General features: G+C 45.5%; 1 long non-coding RNA gene across 2 annotated transcripts; it reads left to right on the top strand.

Annotated features, from left to right (window-relative positions):
• The first annotated feature begins 301 nt into the window (after nucleotides 1–301).
• Nucleotides 302–3582, top strand: LOC139832822 (uncharacterized). 2 transcript variants are annotated; one of them, XR_011747371.1, is made up of 2 exons: nucleotides 302–993; nucleotides 3165–3582. It is a non-coding gene; the product is annotated as an uncharacterized lncRNA (long non-coding RNA). The 2 variants fall into 2 exon arrangements; XR_011747370.1 differs by lacking the exon at nucleotides 302–993 and adding an exon at nucleotides 1002–1944.
• The last annotated feature ends 14839 nt before the right edge of the window (nucleotides 3583–18421 follow it).

Below are 18421 nucleotides of genomic sequence, written 5' to 3'. Positions count from 1 at the left end.
ATCTGCTAGTCAGTTGGCTGAGCTCTACACTGCAAAGATTGTTTCTCTTCATGGTGTTCCCTTGGAAATAAGCTCTGATCGCGGAAGCATCTTCACTTCCAGGTTTTGGGCAAGCTTTCAGAAAGCTATGGGAACTAATCTGCTTCTTCAAAGACAAACTTACCATCCGCAAACGAGTGGGCAAGTCGAAAGAGTCAATCGATTCTCGAGGACATGCTCCGTGCCTCGTGTTATCTCCTTCGGCATGAAATGGGAAGAATGCCTTCCATTCGCTCGAGTTCTCTTACAACAACAGCAGCTATCAAGCCAGTTTGGGCATGGCACCTTTCGAAGCTCTCTATGGTCGCAAATGCAGAACACCTCTAAACTGGTCTGAAACCGGTGAAAGGCAAATCTTTGGCCCCGATGTCATCAATGAGGCTGAAGAAAAGGTGCGAATCATTCGTGACAATCTCAAGATAGCACAATCTCGGCAGAAAAGCTATTATGATAGCAAGCACCGTGATATGATATATCATCCTGGTGATCAAGCCTACCTTCGTGTTACTCCTATGAGGGGCACTCATCGTTTTGGTATCAAAGGCAAGCTGGCGCCAAGATACATTGGTCCCTTCAAAGTTCTAGCAAAGCGTGGTGAAGTCGCTTACCTCCTTGAACTCCCTGAGAAGCTCTCAAAAGTGCACGATGTCTTTCACGTGTCACAGCTCAAGAAGTGCTTCAAAGATCCGGACCGTGCAGTTGATCACGAGTCCATTGACCTCCAAGAAGATCTCTCATACAAAGAACATCCTGTTCGGATTCTTGATGAAGCTGAACGTCGAACTCGCAACAAATCTGTCAAGTTCCTCAAGGTGCAGTGGTCGCACCATTCCGATAAAGAAGCAACCTGGGAACGTGAAGATCAACTCCGTTCCGAGTACCCTACCTTCTTCTCTTCTTCCTGAGAATCTCGGGGCGCGATTCCTTCAAGGGGGGGCGTTTGTAACATCCCAAGTGAGCTACCATCTTTACTTTCCATGTTTATGCATCATCTTTGCATCATGCATGTCATATCATGTCACCTTTGGTTTTTAAATAAATTGCATTTGGTTTTGTTGCTCTTTATGTTATGGGTTTGTTCTTCCTCCTTCTCTCTCTTGTTTCATCTCACCACTTGTGATGTTACAAGAAAATCCAAAGCCTAAACCTATTCCTACCACTTGACCTTTTTCAAAAGGGTCATGCCAAATTTTCTAGTATATGTGGGTTGATATTAAACCCCTCTCTTTAATATCTTACTTTGCAATTAATCAACTTAAGAATGTTTTTGGAATGTTTAAAATGTTTTGTCTTGTTTCTAAATAAAAATATTTATATTGAAACTATTCCTCTCACTTGTCTCTATCTTTGTTTCAAATCCAAACTTATTTTCCAATGGTTCAAATAAAACCAGGGAAAGAAAAGGAATAAAAGATGTAAAAAGAAACAAACCCATCTAATCCCTACAGAACCAGCCCAGCCAAAAACGGCCAGCTCCACCTGGTCTTTTTCTTCCCGTACAGGAGAAATCTGCAGCGTGAGCATCTCCACCAGCGCCCCACTTTCCTCCTCCCGTCCAAATCGAGCCAGCAAAACCCTACCCCTCCCCTCCTTCCTCCACCACTTGAGCCGCCGCCGCCACCTTGCTCTCTGGACAAGCCACCGAAGCCAAAACTGCACACGCCGCCGTCAACCTGCAGCTCTTCGCCGGCCACCACCGCAACACCATGGCCTCCGTCGACCTCACCTGAGCCGTGGAACGGCATCCTCTCTTCCTCCTCTACGACCTGGGCGTCGTCACGGAGCAGGGAGCCCCAAGACCAGCTCGTCAAGAACGCCTTCTGCCCGTCTACCCCGCGGCCATCTCGTCTCCCTCGTCTCCGGCCACCTCTCCGGCGCCTCCCCCACGCCAACGCCAACCTCAGGGTGAGCAGCATCTCCTCCTCACTCCCCTGCATGTCCTTGTCAGCTGGTTCGAGGAGGAAAACGAGATCGAGGAAGTTTTGAAACCGAAAACGAAAATGAGACACCCAGTTTTCGTTTCCTCACAGCACCATCTTCCCGTCGCTTTACCCGCCGTTACAAGCCTCTCCAGCACGAGATCTTTGTACCTCTAGATGCACAACATCTCAGGCTACATCTCAGTTTTTGAATCACCCAAAACGGTGCAGTGTAGACGTCGTCATCTTCAACCGAACTTCGTCCAGTTTTTCTGTTACAGTTTTAGCAGTTCGTCGCCGTGTCGCTGATCTGTTTTCCGGCGAGCATCACCGCCACTCCGGTGCACCAATCTGAACCATTCCAGTTCCATTCAAATCTTGGCATGTTCTTCTTGCTCAACTACATCATAGCCTTGCATAGATCTGCTCAGATCTCTCGCTGTCGTCACTTTAAAAACCGTGCAGAAACCCATCTACAGGAAACAGCAGCTGTCTCGTTTCAGTTCTCAGCTGCCGAAATTCAGTTAACCAATTTCCACGCTATACATTAACAGAAACCCACATCCTTTCAAATCTCGTGAACTAGCACACTGGCTCGTTCCTCTGCTCCTCAACCTGCCAACCTGAGTTCGAATCCTGTTGAGCGCAGAGCCCAGGTTCAATAAAAATTGCTCAAGCCCGAAGAATCTCCCTTTTTCCAAATTCAGTTTTTGCCCCTGCCTTTTGTTCAAATGTTCAAAACTAGTCTTCTACAAATCCTTTTCTGGCAAACTTGATATCTATGTCGCTCAGATTTTCATGCACTTTCCAAATATGAAGTTTATTTTGGCTTTTGAATAATTAAAAATTGGACATAATTAAAATCTGAATTAAATTGGTTAATATGGCATAATTCATAACTCCTACTCCATAACTCCATTTTGGACAAATTTTATATCTATTTGTATCAGAAAAACATGAGTAATTCAAATATCATCATTTCATGCATCATTGGCATCATCCCTGTTTCGGCCTTTAAAATTTACAATTAGAACTAAATGTTATGTGAGGGTTACTTCCTTATTTTCTTGTTGTTTGCAAGTGCCCCACTTAAATTGCTATGCATGAAACCTATTGCACATCATGCATCATATTGTGCATTGCATCACTTGTATTGATTGTGCTATTTACTTTCCTTGTATGTGCTATTTGGTTCTTCTCGAGTAGACATCGGCACCGAGCAGTTCGAGGAGTTCCTCTACATCACCCCTGAAGATCGCGTTCGTGTTTCCTCTTCCGATTTGACAAAGTAGCCCACCCCTTCACCTATTTTACATTTTCATGCTCTTTTGATCTATTGCTATCCCTATGTTGCGATTCTGTTGTGTCACGTGTCCTATTCCACCTGTTGTCCTATATTACCGAATTACACCTCCTCGCCCTACCCATTGTTTGTTGTTTGCCAGCTTTGCGAGTCGTAGGCGAGTTTAGGGTTCTGTTGATATCTCGAAATGTTCGGGATATCTTGTTGGGTAGTTGTTTACTTGCTATATCTGTTGTTGGAGATATTCATGGCTCACCCTAATGTTAATATTAAAATGGATAAGAAGAGGCATCGGTGGGTCAGCTGTATATTTTGGTTTTACCATGGCTCACTTGTGTCCAATTTCATATTAGGACGAGTTCTTGTTTTCTGATCCAAGACTGAGCGCACTAACCACACGTGGGAGGTTTCACTGGGGCCCCCCTCGACCTATTACCGGAACTGCTTCTACTGTCCAAGTGCCACAATTAGATTTGTAACGTTTTGTTTCCCCCGAGCGTGCAAGCTTGTTTCTTTGTGGTCAGATGTTATGGTGTTACTTTTGGGGAAGCCGTTTGTGCCTTGTAACCCTGTTATCTCTTGCACGCTCGTAGGCGCGGCACGTATTGCTGAGGATGGTTTCATCCTCGCGGCACCGTTTCCATCCGAAAGCCGTTCTCGCAAATGTGCCTAGGTCCGCGTCGGAGTTCCGATCGGCTCGAAACGGATTTAACCTAGATAGGTGGCTTCTTGGACTTGGTCTGTGGCGAAGGTAGGGGTTGTGATGCGAGGTTTCGCCGGCAAGTTTTCTCAAAACCCTTGCTTGTGGAGCTCGGACATGCGTGTATGGGTACAAAGAGTGCATCCCTGCAGGGTGAAATCTTATCGATAAGCCGTGTCCGCGGTTATGGACGACTTGGAGATGTTTAACTCGATCATAGAACAACTTACACCTTATTTTCCTGTTGTTAATAATTTGCTGATAAAACTCTTTCAAATTTGTGTGTGCCTTTGCAATACCTCTTGGCGAAGGGGGGTCGCATTGGCTGGGTTATGTTTGCAGAGTATAGAACTGCTAGATTATGCGCTCTCTCACCTTATCTATTAGACGGAAGTTGTAGCGTGTCTCTATTGGTTAGTGCTTTGCTGCCGCTAAACTCCACATATAGCCGGGCGAAGTTTACACCGCCCACCGCCGAGCATAGCCGGTCTTGCCTCGCAAGTACGTGCCATTGGTACTTACCCTCGTTTTTCTCCCTCTTTTTCCGAACCCGCTTTTCGACAAACAGTACGACAGATGATGAGCAAGACGCAGGTGGCTACTTTGTCGAGTTCACGGACGACGACTTCGCTATGAAAGGTGATCGTTCCTAAGGCGCCTCGTGGCCTCGTTGGTTATGGAATCCCGCTTGATTATCTTCAGGACTCTTAGTCCCATTTGGTTCTTGTCCTGCACCTGCACTATTTGGCTATCTTATGTATGATGTAATGTTGGGACATGTGTCCTCTGAGTGTCATTTGGATCTTGCTCATTAGAGCGTTGCTATATATATGAACCTTATTTTCCATCTTTTGTGTCATACATAGTCATGTTGTGATATTCAAGCTGTATTCTACCCTCGTATCCTGTGCACAGTGTGTGTATGTGTGAAGTGCACAGGAAGGTGAAGCACTCAGGCTTGGAAAGCCTACCGTGAGCCTTTGAGGTGGGTGTTGTGTGCATGGGCGTGTCGAGCTGTTGCTTGGCCTACCCATATGCTTGGGAATGCGAGGCGACCTCACGGTCCTTTGTAGTGACCTCATGCACATAAACCCCTCTTACCTGCGCGCTCTAGGTTTTCCTACTCCTGGGGCTGTACAATTAAAACTTGGAAACTGCATAACTTCAGTTCTATAATTCCAAAGGCAACCAATTTTATATCACATTGTATTAGAAAAATGCAAGGAATCTGAATATTAAATTGTCATGCATCATTGACCATTCCATGTCTCGACCAAATGGAAATTACTAATCAGATTAAATGTTATGTGAGGGTTTACTCTTATATCTTGCTATTTAGATGCCCCACTTAATTTTGCCAAGCATGAACCCCTTGCATATCACATGCCATGCATCATATTGCGCATTGCACTTCTTATATTGATTTGCGCACTTTATTTCTCTGTATGTGATTTGCTTCTTCGCGATAGACGCCGGTACCGAGGAGTGCCACGAGGAGTTTGCGTGCTACCCCGAGGAGGATATCGCTTGTGCCACTACCGCTGATCCTGCAGGCGAGCCCTCCCTCCTTCACCTATTTTACATTTCAGCTCTTGCTATCTATTGCTACCCTTATATTGCGATTCTTTCGAGTCACGTATCCTATTTCCACTTGTTACCATAATGAGCCGTGTTTCCTTTCCATTACCTATCAGCTGTTGTTTGATGTTTGATAAGCCTTGCGAGTCGTAGGCGTGCTTAGGGTCTTGTTGTTTATCTCGATATATTATCGAGATATGTTGGGGTTGTTACATGTCTTATCTGTCGATAATGTTGGTGAAGTTAATCATGATATTATTGCAACTAAAATTAAGGTGGGATAATACTTAATGCAGAGGCACCGGTGCGAGACACCTTTGTCGACCACTAGTGTCCCCTAGGATCCGAGTTCTTGTTATCTGTTCCGAGACTGAGCGCTCTACCCGTACGTGGGGGAGTGGGACCTCCATCACCTACTACCTTACCTCGAGTCTGTTTAGCGGGAGCCACAACCTTGGTTTTATTTGCTCATATGCACGATATGCACGATTTACTTCCTGTTGCCTTCGGGTGTTTATATTATGTACTGTATCTCTCGTGGAACGATTAGCGAAGGCAGGTTGTTCACACTTAGCTTAGCCGTTGGCACAAACTTCTGGGTCCGTATCGGAGTACGGCCGAACTTCGTCACGGGTAGCTTAGTTGGGTGGCTCCCAATAAACTTGCTTGTAGCTTTGGGAATGGTCTTGTCGTGAGCCTCTGGTTTTGACACCAGGGTCGAGCGTGCGTATGGTTACATTTGGGCAACCCCTGCAGGGTGTACATCTTATCGATAAGCCGTGTCCGCGGTTATGGACGACTTGGAATTGTATGGCTTGATCATAGAACAACTTACACCTTATACTTGTTGCTAATAATTTGCTAATAACTTGCGTAGTAATATAACATTACTACAACCAATATCTAATAAAACTTGTCAACCGTTGAGTGCCTTTTACATTGCCTCTTCGCCTTGTTGAAGGGGATATGTGTATTTGGCAGGGTTATGCTTGTTGTAGTATATAGTTGGATCCTTCTATGCGCTCTCTTACCTTCTCTAAATAGACGGAAGTTGTAGTGTGTCTCTATAAGGTACAAGTTTTGCTGCCGCTAAACCCATCATATAGCCCGGCGAGCATAGCCTAGTTCTAGTCTCGCTGAGTACACGTGCTTTGGTACTCACGCTCTGCTTTCTATCTATCTTTCGGCAACCGTTGGCCCGACTTGCAGGTACGTTTCCTTGCGAGTATCCGACAGGAGGATACTACGTGGAGTATGATGATGAGGATGTTTCCGGTCCGCAGTGAGAGTTCCTTAGCAGCGACCTGAGATCCGTGGATATGGGCATCGTCTGATTTATGTTCTTGGCATCTTATGCCCATTTGCATCTTGTCTGTACTCAGACGCTATATTCGCTTCCGCGTGATGTATGATGTATTGTTGGGATATGTATCCTACGAGTGTCATTTGCTATCTTGCTCACTAGAGCGTTGCTATATAACTTATTTCCATCTTTTGTGTCATAGACGTTATTGTTGTGATACTATATGCTGTATTTCACCCTTGTACCCTATGCACCGTGCGTGTTTGTTTGAAGTGCACAGGAACCAAATAATTATTTCCACTGGAATAGTTCTCTTTCAAGCTGGGGCGTCACAAGTTGGTATCAGAGCCTCAGGTTGACGGTACCCCACTAGTCCAGCCTTTAGGATAACCTTGCCAACGGACGTTGTTGTGTCTAGCATCAAAACCTATTTTCTGACAATTCGTTGGATAGATCTCATTAGCTCTGAATTTTCTCCTTACCTATATTCTTACTCCTCTTATCTATGCGAGTTTTGGGTCTTCTCTCTTATCTGTGTTTCTGAGTCTTAGGTTTCAACGCGGGTTGGACGATCTTTGCCCCTCACCTATTAGGTCCGATCTTCGGTGGATCCCGACAGAAGCGCATCATCGACATCGGAACAACGACTTCTTGTTAGTGGTGTCGACCGATCAGCATGGAGCAACAGTTCTTGTTAGTGGTGTCGAGAAGATCGACACGTCGCCTGAAGATCCGATAGTTCACCTCTCTCCCCCGTACCATGGCGTGGAACCTCGGGGCGAGGTTCCTTGTTAGTGGTGTCGATTGTAACGGCCCAGGGTAGGACCATCTATTAGTTTTGCTTGTTCTTTTCTTTTTATGCATCATCATGTCATCATGCATCATCTCATTCATGTTTTAACAAAACAAAATTATTTTTATAAACTCTATTTCAGTTTTTCCTTCTCATATGGTCCTATAATAAACCATCCCCCTTTATCTTCTTATTTTAAAATAAAACCCTAACTCCTCTCTTACTCACTATTTTGTAATTAAGCATTTTAAAAACAATTAAGTTTTGGAAATATAATGTGTTTTGTTTTGGTTACAAATAAACTAAATATTTTGTAAACTAGTTTTTGAATCTCACTCTTTCCTCAATATACAAAACAGAATTGAATTTATATGCAAATGGGTTTTCCAAATAAAAGAAAAACCTAACCCTTCTTCTTTGGGCTCCTCTCCCCTGGCCTCTATCTCTGGCCCCTTTCTTTTCTATCTTCCCCCAGCAGCCCACCTCTCCTTCTCATCGGCGGCCCAGTCTGCTCCCCTTCCAGCCCACCTCCCAAGCCCATAGGTGGCCCGTACCCCTTCACTTTTCTCTGTCTTCCATGTCGTTTTCTTCCCGGAGAGAGAGCACGAAGGGCTCGTGCTCAACTTTTCTTCCCCAGTCGCTGTCGATGCCCATGGCTCCCACCTACTCCCTCTCCCCTTTTATTCCCCTTGCCCAAAGCAGCAAACCCTAGACCCCTCCTCCCTCTCGCGCCGCCACCAATCTCTCTTCCCCTTTTCTTCTTCCCTCCCATGAACAGAAACAGAGACTGGAGGAAACCCACTGCCACCATCGACCTCACCATGGCGCCGCCGCTCGAGGCCACCCCTCGCCGAGCCAAAGCCACCAGAAGATGCGCCGCGTCGTCCTCTCCATCCTCATGCAAGGAATCGAGCCAAGACCCCGTTAATCGAGCTCAAGATCGCCGATACCCAACTCCAACAGCCGGTGGGTTTCGTCAATTCCGTCACCCATGGTTCCTCTCCGGCCTTCTCGTAACCTCCATCATGTTCCTTGCACCCAGGCGCACCTTCGACGCCCTCTCCCTCGCCCCGGTTCGTCCGCATGCCCCAGATCGGTGCTCGCCTGAGCCCGTCGTCCATGGCCTCTCCATCCCGAGCTCCGCTCGTGTCTCCATCAAGTTGTCGTGCAGGTCACCCACTTCAAAAACGGTGCAGCAGCGCAGTGGTTCGTCCCCTACCAGCCTATCCAGACATCCCGTGTTCAAACCCTCATGGTGGCCAATTTATTCCATCCTTTTTCTTCCTTTTGTTTCAGATCTTGCGAATGGAGGCGCTTGATTTTGCTCAGCTTCATATCCAAATCAACATCAGCATCTAGCCCAGTTGGTTCGTTCCCTGTTCCTCATCATGAGGTCCTGTGTTCAATTCCTGGGATAGGCTAATTAAGCCACAATCCTTTTTGTGTTCCAGATCGGCAGACGGGCCTCAGCCCAGTTTCCTTCCCGGCGCGGCCCAACGCAAGCGCGACCATCAGCCCTTAGGCCGCCAGCTTGTCCTCGCCCAGCGCGGCAGGTAGCAGCCCAACACGCCCAGATCCTCTTCTCCATTTTATTTGTTCCATTCTTTTGCAAAATGGTTTGAATCATATTTTCTAAACCATATTTCCAAATGCAAAGTGTTATATATGAAAATTGATCAGAAAAATATGAGGAACATGAATATGCCATCCATGCTTGCTGTTGCACCATGCATCAAAAAATTTCGTGGTAGTTTGCATTATCACCTAATATGTAACATATGGAATATGTGGGATACTATATAAATGTTGTCCCGGTTCCATTTAACTTTGATGTAGCTCACCCCTGCCATGTTTGCTATGCTAATCCACCCTTAAATTTGACGATAGAAAATGCAACTCCAACCTAATTTGTGTGTCCGGGGTTCCGACTCCGATTAATATGGATAAGTTGCATCGCATCATAATTGCCATGTCATGCATGCGTACCATATCTTGATCATGCTGGATCTTCTTTATCCGTATTAGTAAGATTTGCATACGTTGTGTGTTCCAGCATTTGCTTCTTCCCGGATAGGATCGTGAAGTGGTGTGGTGAGATCCGACGAGTTCTCCGGATGTTCCTCGGCAAGCTTTAACAGGCAAGCATTTCCCCTATACTCCTGTCCCTGCAGGAGTCGCTCACCTATTTTATTTTGCCTTCTCCCTCGTGCTAGCTTTAAGTTGCGTTCTTGTCACGTGTCCCTTCCACTTGTTACCTCAAGCAGCCTATATTGCCTCCACCAACCACCTACAGCTATTGTTTGGTTTCGGGTCTGCCTTGCGAGTCGTAGTGCATGCTAGTGCTGTTTATATCTTGTTTCGTTATTGTTATCTTATCGGGTTATATGTTGGGAAGAATCATGGTTACTCTAGTTGTTGATATTTGTTTAGCGGAGGCATCGATGGGTCAGCTGATCGTTTTATGATGGCTCACTTGTGTTTCCTAAATAACTTAGGACCCGAGTTCCTGTTATCTGTTCCGAGACTGGGCGCTCTAACCACACGTGGGTATGCTTACCGGGTCTCCCCTCGACCACTGCCGTAATCTACAGCTTTGTCCAGTTGCCACAATTAGTTTGAATGCTTTGTTTTTCCCGAGCGTGCAAGCTTGTTTCTTTGTGGTCAGATGATATGATGTTACTTTTGGGGCCTTGTACCCCGTTGTCTCTTGCACGTTCGTAGGTTGCGGAGCCGCTGCGAAGTGGTCATCCCGCTGGGCACTGATCACCTAGTACGCTGACGCAATAGCTGAGTCCGCTTCGGAGCACGGCCGGACTCTGATACGGGGTTAACTTAGTTAGGTGGCTTCCTGGACATTGTTGTGGTGAAGGAGAGTGCGTGTCGTGATATCCACCTGTCGTAAGTGGGTTGATCGTGCATGTGGGCACATTTGGGCACCCCTGCAGGGTTACAATCTTATCGATAAGCCGCGTCCGCGGTTATGGACGACTTGGAGCTGTATGACTCGACCATAGACAACTTACACCTGCTGTTTCAATCATAATAACTTGTGTAGTAAGTTAGCACAACTCTAATAATAAATGGTTAAAACTTGTCAACAATGTGAGTGCCTTTGCCAGTACCTCTTTGCGGAGGGGGAACACGTTGGCTGTGTTATGTTTGCAGAGTATAGAACTGTTAGTTGTGCGCTCTCTCACCTTCTCTGATTAGACGAATGTTGTAGAGTGTCTCTATAGGTTTTTAGTGCTTTCGCGCTGCCGCTTAACTCCACCATATTGCCTATGACGTTCCTCTTGCGTCCTCTAAGTCCCCTGCGTGCCTCAAGTACAAAGGACGACTGGTTGACGAATGCTTATACGTCTTGAAGTCTTGTTAAGTACGAACCCGCACTTATTGCTGCTTCTACGGGATATAACCGGGCAGGTATGAAGATATGTTCGATGAAGACGACGTTAGCAAGGTTAACCTTCCGGCTTGGCCTGGGCAGGGTTATGGACGCCGCTGGTTATCTTCAGGACTCTTAGTCCAATTTGTATCTTGTCCGTACTCGGACGTATTTGATCTTCTGTATGATTCGGATCTTGTATATTTGTAGCTTGACTCGTTGGAGTCGTTGCTGTAATATATCTGTTTCTTGTGGGCTCTATTGTAATCCTGTTGTAATGTTACTGCTCGTGTTAATTCCTCTGGCATCACGTGTGTGATTCTTCGCGCACGTCGTGTCGGAGGGCGTCTCTGAATCGATATCGTGCGGATTTCGGCGGGTTTGCTGGAATCCTCAGGGTACCGGTTCCGGGGCGTCACAAGTTGGCGACTCCGCTGGGGCCCAATAATACCCCTATTAGATTCGTCGTTGTTTTTGTTTTGTGCATCATCTCATCATCATCATCATGCATATAGCATCTACATGTTTTGGAAAAATAAAATTATTTTCAAATCCAACATTACTTTTAGTTTCTCTGGTATGGTTCTATAAAAACCTTCTTTCTCCTTTTTCTTATTTTAATTAAAACAAAAACCAAATATTTTCGGACTTCGCAAAATTATTCTAAAAACCAAAATATAGTTTTTCAAATCTTTAAAAACCTTCCTCTCATCTTGTTCCTTTCCTGGAAGTTTCTGCAAGAAAAAGAAAAGAAGAAGCACCAAAGAAAAAGAAAAAAAAAGAAAAGCTAGCCTAGCCTAGCCTAACCGGACCAACCTATCTACCCAGACCAAGAAGCAAGCTGCCTTCCCTTTTCAATTCCTTTTCCTGGAAGATGGACAAGGGCGTTGCCCTGTTTTTCTTCTCCGTCAGTACACATGCACAACATGAGCTCCACCTTTTCCCTGTCGCCATCTCCTCCATTCATTCAGCATCCCACCTAATCCCTCTCCCTTTTCCCAACCAAACCCTAACCCTCTCACCTGCCTGCCGCCGTCGCCGTTCTATCCCCCCCTCCACGAAAGGTGGCTTCAGAGAAGAACATCCAGAGAGAATTCAGAAAATTTCAGTTAACCATGGCCAGACTTTGCGTTTGATTCAGATGCATCTGGTTCTTGCCCATCGATTCGAGGGCGGAAACGGCTTCCTGGTGAGGTCCTTTTTCTTCTCCTCCCTTTCCCCGTTGCATCCGACCACTTTACCTTTTTCTTCTCCTCCCTTTCCCCGTTGCATCCGACCACTTTATCACATCGCCTAAATCTGACGAAGTTCTCGCTGTTATGACCGAGGTTTTCGCTGGAGTTTTCTGGTCAACGTCGCGTTTGTTCGCTTCCCCGGCGTCGTCTCGCGTCCCCGAGCAGTTCCTCTTCACCATCGAGCCCCTGGGTGAGCATCTCCTTCGAAAACCCTTTTCACCCCTCGTTTCCCATCTCTGCATCATCGTTTCGGAAGTCGTCTGTCCGCGTGCGCCGCCGGTGACTGCGTCCTTCTGGTCGTCTTCATCGTCCGGAGCTTGTTCTGTTGGCCACGAGCATATCTGTGGAGATGTCCGTGTCTGCATGCTTCCTTTGGCAACGCACACGCATCTCCAGCACCACCCAGTTTTTGTTGCCGTCGACGGAGATACTCTGCCGCGCGTGCGTACACGAACATGCCCCGTAAACTTTCAGTTTCGTCAGTCGCCCGTGCTCGCACATATCTGCTTCACCATACACAACACACACATGCCGCTGTTGTCTCATGCACTAGCCAGCTCACGGCTTGAATCGATCGACCTGCTAGCCTGCTTGATTCAGCTAGCTAGATATCAACGATCAAACTGCCTGCTTGCTAGTTGACTAGCTGATCTCTGTTTTATACTCAAAACGTTCTGTACTCTTATCTTAATCATAATCTGAGGCTATAGCGCAGTGGTCCGATGTTTCTACTACTGGGTAATAACAGAACAAGAATTCAATCCGAGCAACAGTACTTTACCTTGTCTTTCTTAAAATCTTTTTTTTATCTGTCTCTGCTTTTAGTTTCCGACCTGCAGCGGGCCTTCTTCAGTTAACTGTAACTATATACTTGCTTTCTGTATCTTTTCAAAAATCGAAATCCAGCCCATTCCAGTGGAGGCTGTTTGTATTTCCTTTACAGCACAAATACAAATATATTTCTACTTTCAAATACTAATTCAAATGCAAATGTTTTGTATACGAACTTTGATCAGAAAAATACAAGGAATTTGAATATGATATCCATATGCTTGTTTGCATTTCGCATCATGTCGTGCCATTGTAGTTTGCATCGCACCTAATAATTAAACGCGGAGTATTTGGGAATTACCGGCTACGGTTCCTCGCTCCGATTAATATTGAAGTAGCTCACTCTTGCTATGATATGCCATGCTAATCAACACTTAACTTTGTCGGTAGAAAATGCAACTCCAACCTAATTTGTTTGTTCGGGGTTCCGACTCCGATTAATTTGGATAAGTTGCATTGCACCATATTTGCCATGTCATGCATATCATCTTGATCATGCTGGTTCTTCTTCCGTAGTAGTAAGTTTGCACCCGTTGCTTGTTCCAGCATTTGCTTCTTCCCGGATAGGATCACGAAGTGGTGTTGTGAGATACAACAAGTTCTTCTCAGCCTTTTACAAAGTAGCTCACCCTTCACCTATTTTACTTTTACATGCTCTTTTGATCTATTGCTATCCTTATGTTGCGATTCTCGTTGTGTCACGTGTCCTATCCACTGTTACCTATATGTCCGAGATACACCTCCTCGCCCTACCTATTGTTTGTTGTTTGCCAGCTTTGCGAGTCGTAGGCGAGTTTAGGGTCTTGTTGATATCTCGAGATGTTCGGGATATCTTGTTGGGAGGTTTTCACATGCTTTATCAGTTGTTGGAGAGACACATGCTTTACTTAATTGTTAACAACTAAAATTGTAAGCAGAGGCATCTGTGAGCCCCTTTGCGAAAGCATCGGAACTTTGACTTGCTAATGTCCCCTAGGACCCGAGTTCTTGTTATCTGTTCCGAGATTGAGCGCTCTACCCGTACGTGGGGGAATGGGACCCCCATCACCCACTACCTTTCCTCGAGTCTGTTTATTGGGAGCCACAACCTTGGTTTTATTTGCCCATATGCACGATGCACGATTTACTTCCTGTTGCCTTCGGGTGTTTATTACCGTATCGTACTCATAACGCGGATAGACTTATCTTGTGCCTCGGTCGTAAGTGCCCGCCCGGACTATGTCGCAAACCTCTCGGGGTCCGTATCGAGTACGGCCGAACTGCCACGGTAGCTTAGTTGGGTGGCTCCCATTAAACTTTCTCTTGCATTGGGAACGGTCTTGTTGTGAGACTCCACCCGTAGTAAGTGGGTTCGAGCATGCGTATGGTTACATTTGGGCAACCCCCGCAGTGGTGTACATCTTATCGATAAGCCGTGTCCGCGTTATGGACGACTTGGAATTGTATAGCTTGATCATAGAAAAACTTACAACTTATTTCCTGTTGTTAATAAATTACTAATAAAACCCGTTCATAAGTTTGTTTGCCATTTCAATACCTCTTGGAGAAGGGGGATCGCATCGTCGTGTTATGTTTGCAGAGTATAGAATCGTTACCTTGTGCGCTCTTATCTTCTCCGAGTAGACGGATGTTGTAGCGAGTCTCTATTGGATAGTAGCTTTGCCGCGCTAAACTCCACATATAGCCGGTGAAGTTTATACCGCCCACCGCCGAGCATAGCTGGTCTTGTCTCGCAAGTACGTGCCAATGGTACTTACCCTCGCCTTCCTTTTTTTTTTGTCTCCTCCCCCTTCTGTCGGCAACCGATGGCCCGACTTTGACAGGTACGAGATGACGATGTTAGCAAGGTTGCCCTTCCGGCTTGGCCTGGGCAGGGTTATGGACGCCACTGGTTATCTTCAGGACTCTTAGTCCAATTTGTATCTTGTCCGTACTCGGACGTATTTGATCTTCTGTATGATTCGGATCTTTGTATTGTATATTTGTATCTTGACTCGTTGGAGTCGTTGTTGTAATATATGTTTCTTGTGGGCTCTATTGTAATCCTGTTGTAATGTTACCGCTCGTGTTAATTTGATTTTTAGTTTAATATAAAATAAGAAAAAGAGAGATATAGATACGGGTAGAGCAAAAAGGAGGGATAAAGAAAGATAGGAAAATACTGCTAAACATTTTATTCAAAGGAGCGGACTTAAAATGTTTATTTGATTTTTAGTTTAATATAAAATAAGAAAAAGAGAGGAGCGGCATTGTAAAATAGCCGAAACATTTTTGCAAAGCAAAAATAGGGTTTTAATAAAATAATTTTAGGATTGCAAAATATGCAAGGTGTTTGATGCCATGATGATGCATAAAAGAAAAAGAACAAGCAATTCTAATAGGGGTATGATCCTGGGCCGTTACACAAAGATGGAAGGAGTAAGAATCTCATTGATACACCCATTCAAGTAACAAGAGCGAATAATAAGAGTAGTCGGTATGGTCGCGACTCCATCCCGCACTCAAAGTATTACTCCGTACATGAATAAGAGAATCGTGCAACCAACTCCAGGAATACAGATTGGCGATCTTGACAATCGTTGTCGGCGAAGATTCGACGGGGCCAAAGCACAAAGAATTGAAGAAGATCACAGAAACAAAGAGGATGTCAACGGAGAAGACAAAGGTTAGCCATCGATGATGTTCTTCTGTCGAAAATCTTCGGAGATCGGTCCTATTAGGATAAGGCATAGATCGTCCCACTGGCGTAGAGACCTATGACTCAGAGAAGCAGATACGAGAAGATTAAAAACTCGCAAAGGTAAGATGAGAAAGAATAGAGGTAAGGAGAAAATCAGAGCTAGTCAGAACTATCCAACGAATTTTCATAAATAGGTTTGACACACTAAACTCAACGACCGTTGGCAAGGTTATCCTACAGCCGGACTAGTGGGTACCGTCAACCCGAGCTCGATACCAACTTGTGACGCCCGAACCGGTACCATGAGGATTCCAGCGATCCCGCCGAAATCCGCATGATATCGATTCAGAGACGCCCTCCGACACGACGTGCGCGACGAATCACACACGTGATGCCAGAGGAATTAACACGAGCGGTAACATTACAACAGGATTACAATAGAGCCCACAAGAAACATATATTACAACAACAACTCCAACGAGTCAAGATACAAATATACAATACAAAGATCCGAATCATACAGAAGATCAAATACGTCCGAGTACGGACAAGATACAAATTGGACTAAGAGTCCTGAAGATAACCACATGGCGTCCATAACCCCCGCCTGTGCCAAGCGGAAGGGCAACCTTGCTAACGTCGTCATCTCGCACTCGTCGAAGTCGGGCCATCGGTTGCCGACAAAAGGGGGAGAGACAAAAAGAAAGGAAGGCGAGGGTAAGTACCAATGGCACGTACTTGCGAGACAAGACCACTATGCTCGGTGGGCGGTATAAACTTCACCCGCTATATGTGGAGTTTAGCGGCAACAAAGCTACTATCCAATAGAGACTCGCTACAACATCCGTCTACTCGTAGAAGATAAGAGAGCGCACAAGGTAACAGTTCTATACTCTGCAAACATAACACAGCCGATGCGATCCCCCTTCGCAAAGAGGTACTGACAAAGGCACACACACTTTTTGAAACAGTTTTATTAGCAAATTATTAGCAACAGGAAATAAGGTGTAAGTTGTTCTATGATCGAGCTATACAATTCCAAGTCGTCCATAACCGCGGACACGGCTTATCGATAAGATGTACACCCTGCAGGGGTTGCCCAAATGTAACCATACGCATGCTCGAACCCACTTACTACAGGTGGAGTCTCACATCAAGACCGTTCCCAATGCAAGAGAAAGTTTAAGGGGAGCCACCCCACTAAGCTACCCGTGACGAAGTTCGGCCGTACTCCGATACGGACCCAGAGGTTTGTGCCAACGGCTAAGCTAAGTGTGAACAACCTGCTTTCGCTAATCGTTCCACGAGATGAGTACATAACAGAATATAAACACCCGAAGGCAACAGAAGTAAATCGTGCATCGTGCATATGAGCAAATAAAACCAAGGTTGTGGCTCCCAATAAACAGACTCGAGGAAAGGTAGTGGGTGATGGGGGTCCCACTCCCCCACGTACGGGTAGAGCGCTCAATCTCGAACGTATAACAAGAACTCGGGTCCTAGGGGACATTAGCAAGTCAAAGTTCCGATGCTTTCGCAAAGGGGCTCACAGATGCCTCTGCTTACAATTTTAGTTGTTAACAATAAAGTAAAGTGTGATTATCTCCAACAAAAGATATAGCATGTGATAACCTCCCAACAACCCAACATATCCCGATAACAGATCGAGATAAACAACAGAACCTAAACACGCCTACGACTCGCAAAGCTGGCAAACAACAAACAATAGGTAGGGCGAGGAGGTGTATCTCGGACATATAGGTAACAGGTGGATAGGACACGTGACACAAATGTAATCGCAACATAAGGATATCAATAGATCAAAAGATCATATAAAAGTAATATAGGTGAAGGGGTGGGCTCTGCTGTGAAAATCTGCAGGAGAACTTGTCGGAGAACTCGTCGTATCTCACATCACCACTTCGTGATCCTATCCGGGAAGAAGCAAATGCTGGAACACACAACGCATGCAAGTCTTACTACTACGGATTAAGAGTCGGCATGCTCAAGATGGTATGCATGACATGGCAAGGATGATGCGGTGCAACTTATCCATATTAATCGGAGTCGGAACCCCGGACAAACAATTAAGGTTGGAGTTGCACTTCTACCGGCAAATTTAAGTGTGGATTAGCATGGCACAACATGGAAGGGGTGAACTACTTCAAAGTTAAATGGAACCAGGACAATATTTATATAGTATCCCACAAATTCCATATGTTACATATTAGGTGGTAATGCAAACTAGCACGAAATTATATGATGCATGATGCAACAGCAAGCATGGATGGCATATTCATGTTCAGCACATTTTTCTGATCGAAATGGACATAATGTTTGTTTAATTTGGATTTGTAAAAGTGCAATTATGAAACAATGCAAAACCATCTGATTGTGTAGAATCTGAAAACTGAATATTGAATGGTGCTGAAACTTTTACACCGACTGGGAACTAGGCAGAGGCAGTGACAGGTGGGTCCTTGAGCCACGTCAGCTCCAGCGTGGCACAAGGCAAAAAGGTTGGTTTTACTGCGCGCCGGGAGTGATTCGAACCCAGGCCGCTCGGACCAAGGAACAGGATTGCTGCCAGTTTGCTGCTGAATCGGATTTGATACAGAAAGGAATGCAGACAAGGTATAGTGTCGCCCGGAGGTT

This window comes from Lolium perenne, chromosome 6, assembly GCF_019359855.2.
Source record: "Lolium perenne isolate Kyuss_39 chromosome 6, Kyuss_2.0, whole genome shotgun sequence".
In the NCBI taxonomy this organism is placed as follows: domain Eukaryota; kingdom Viridiplantae; phylum Streptophyta; class Magnoliopsida; order Poales; family Poaceae; genus Lolium; species Lolium perenne.
This window is presented reverse-complemented; position numbering and strand designations above follow the sequence as displayed.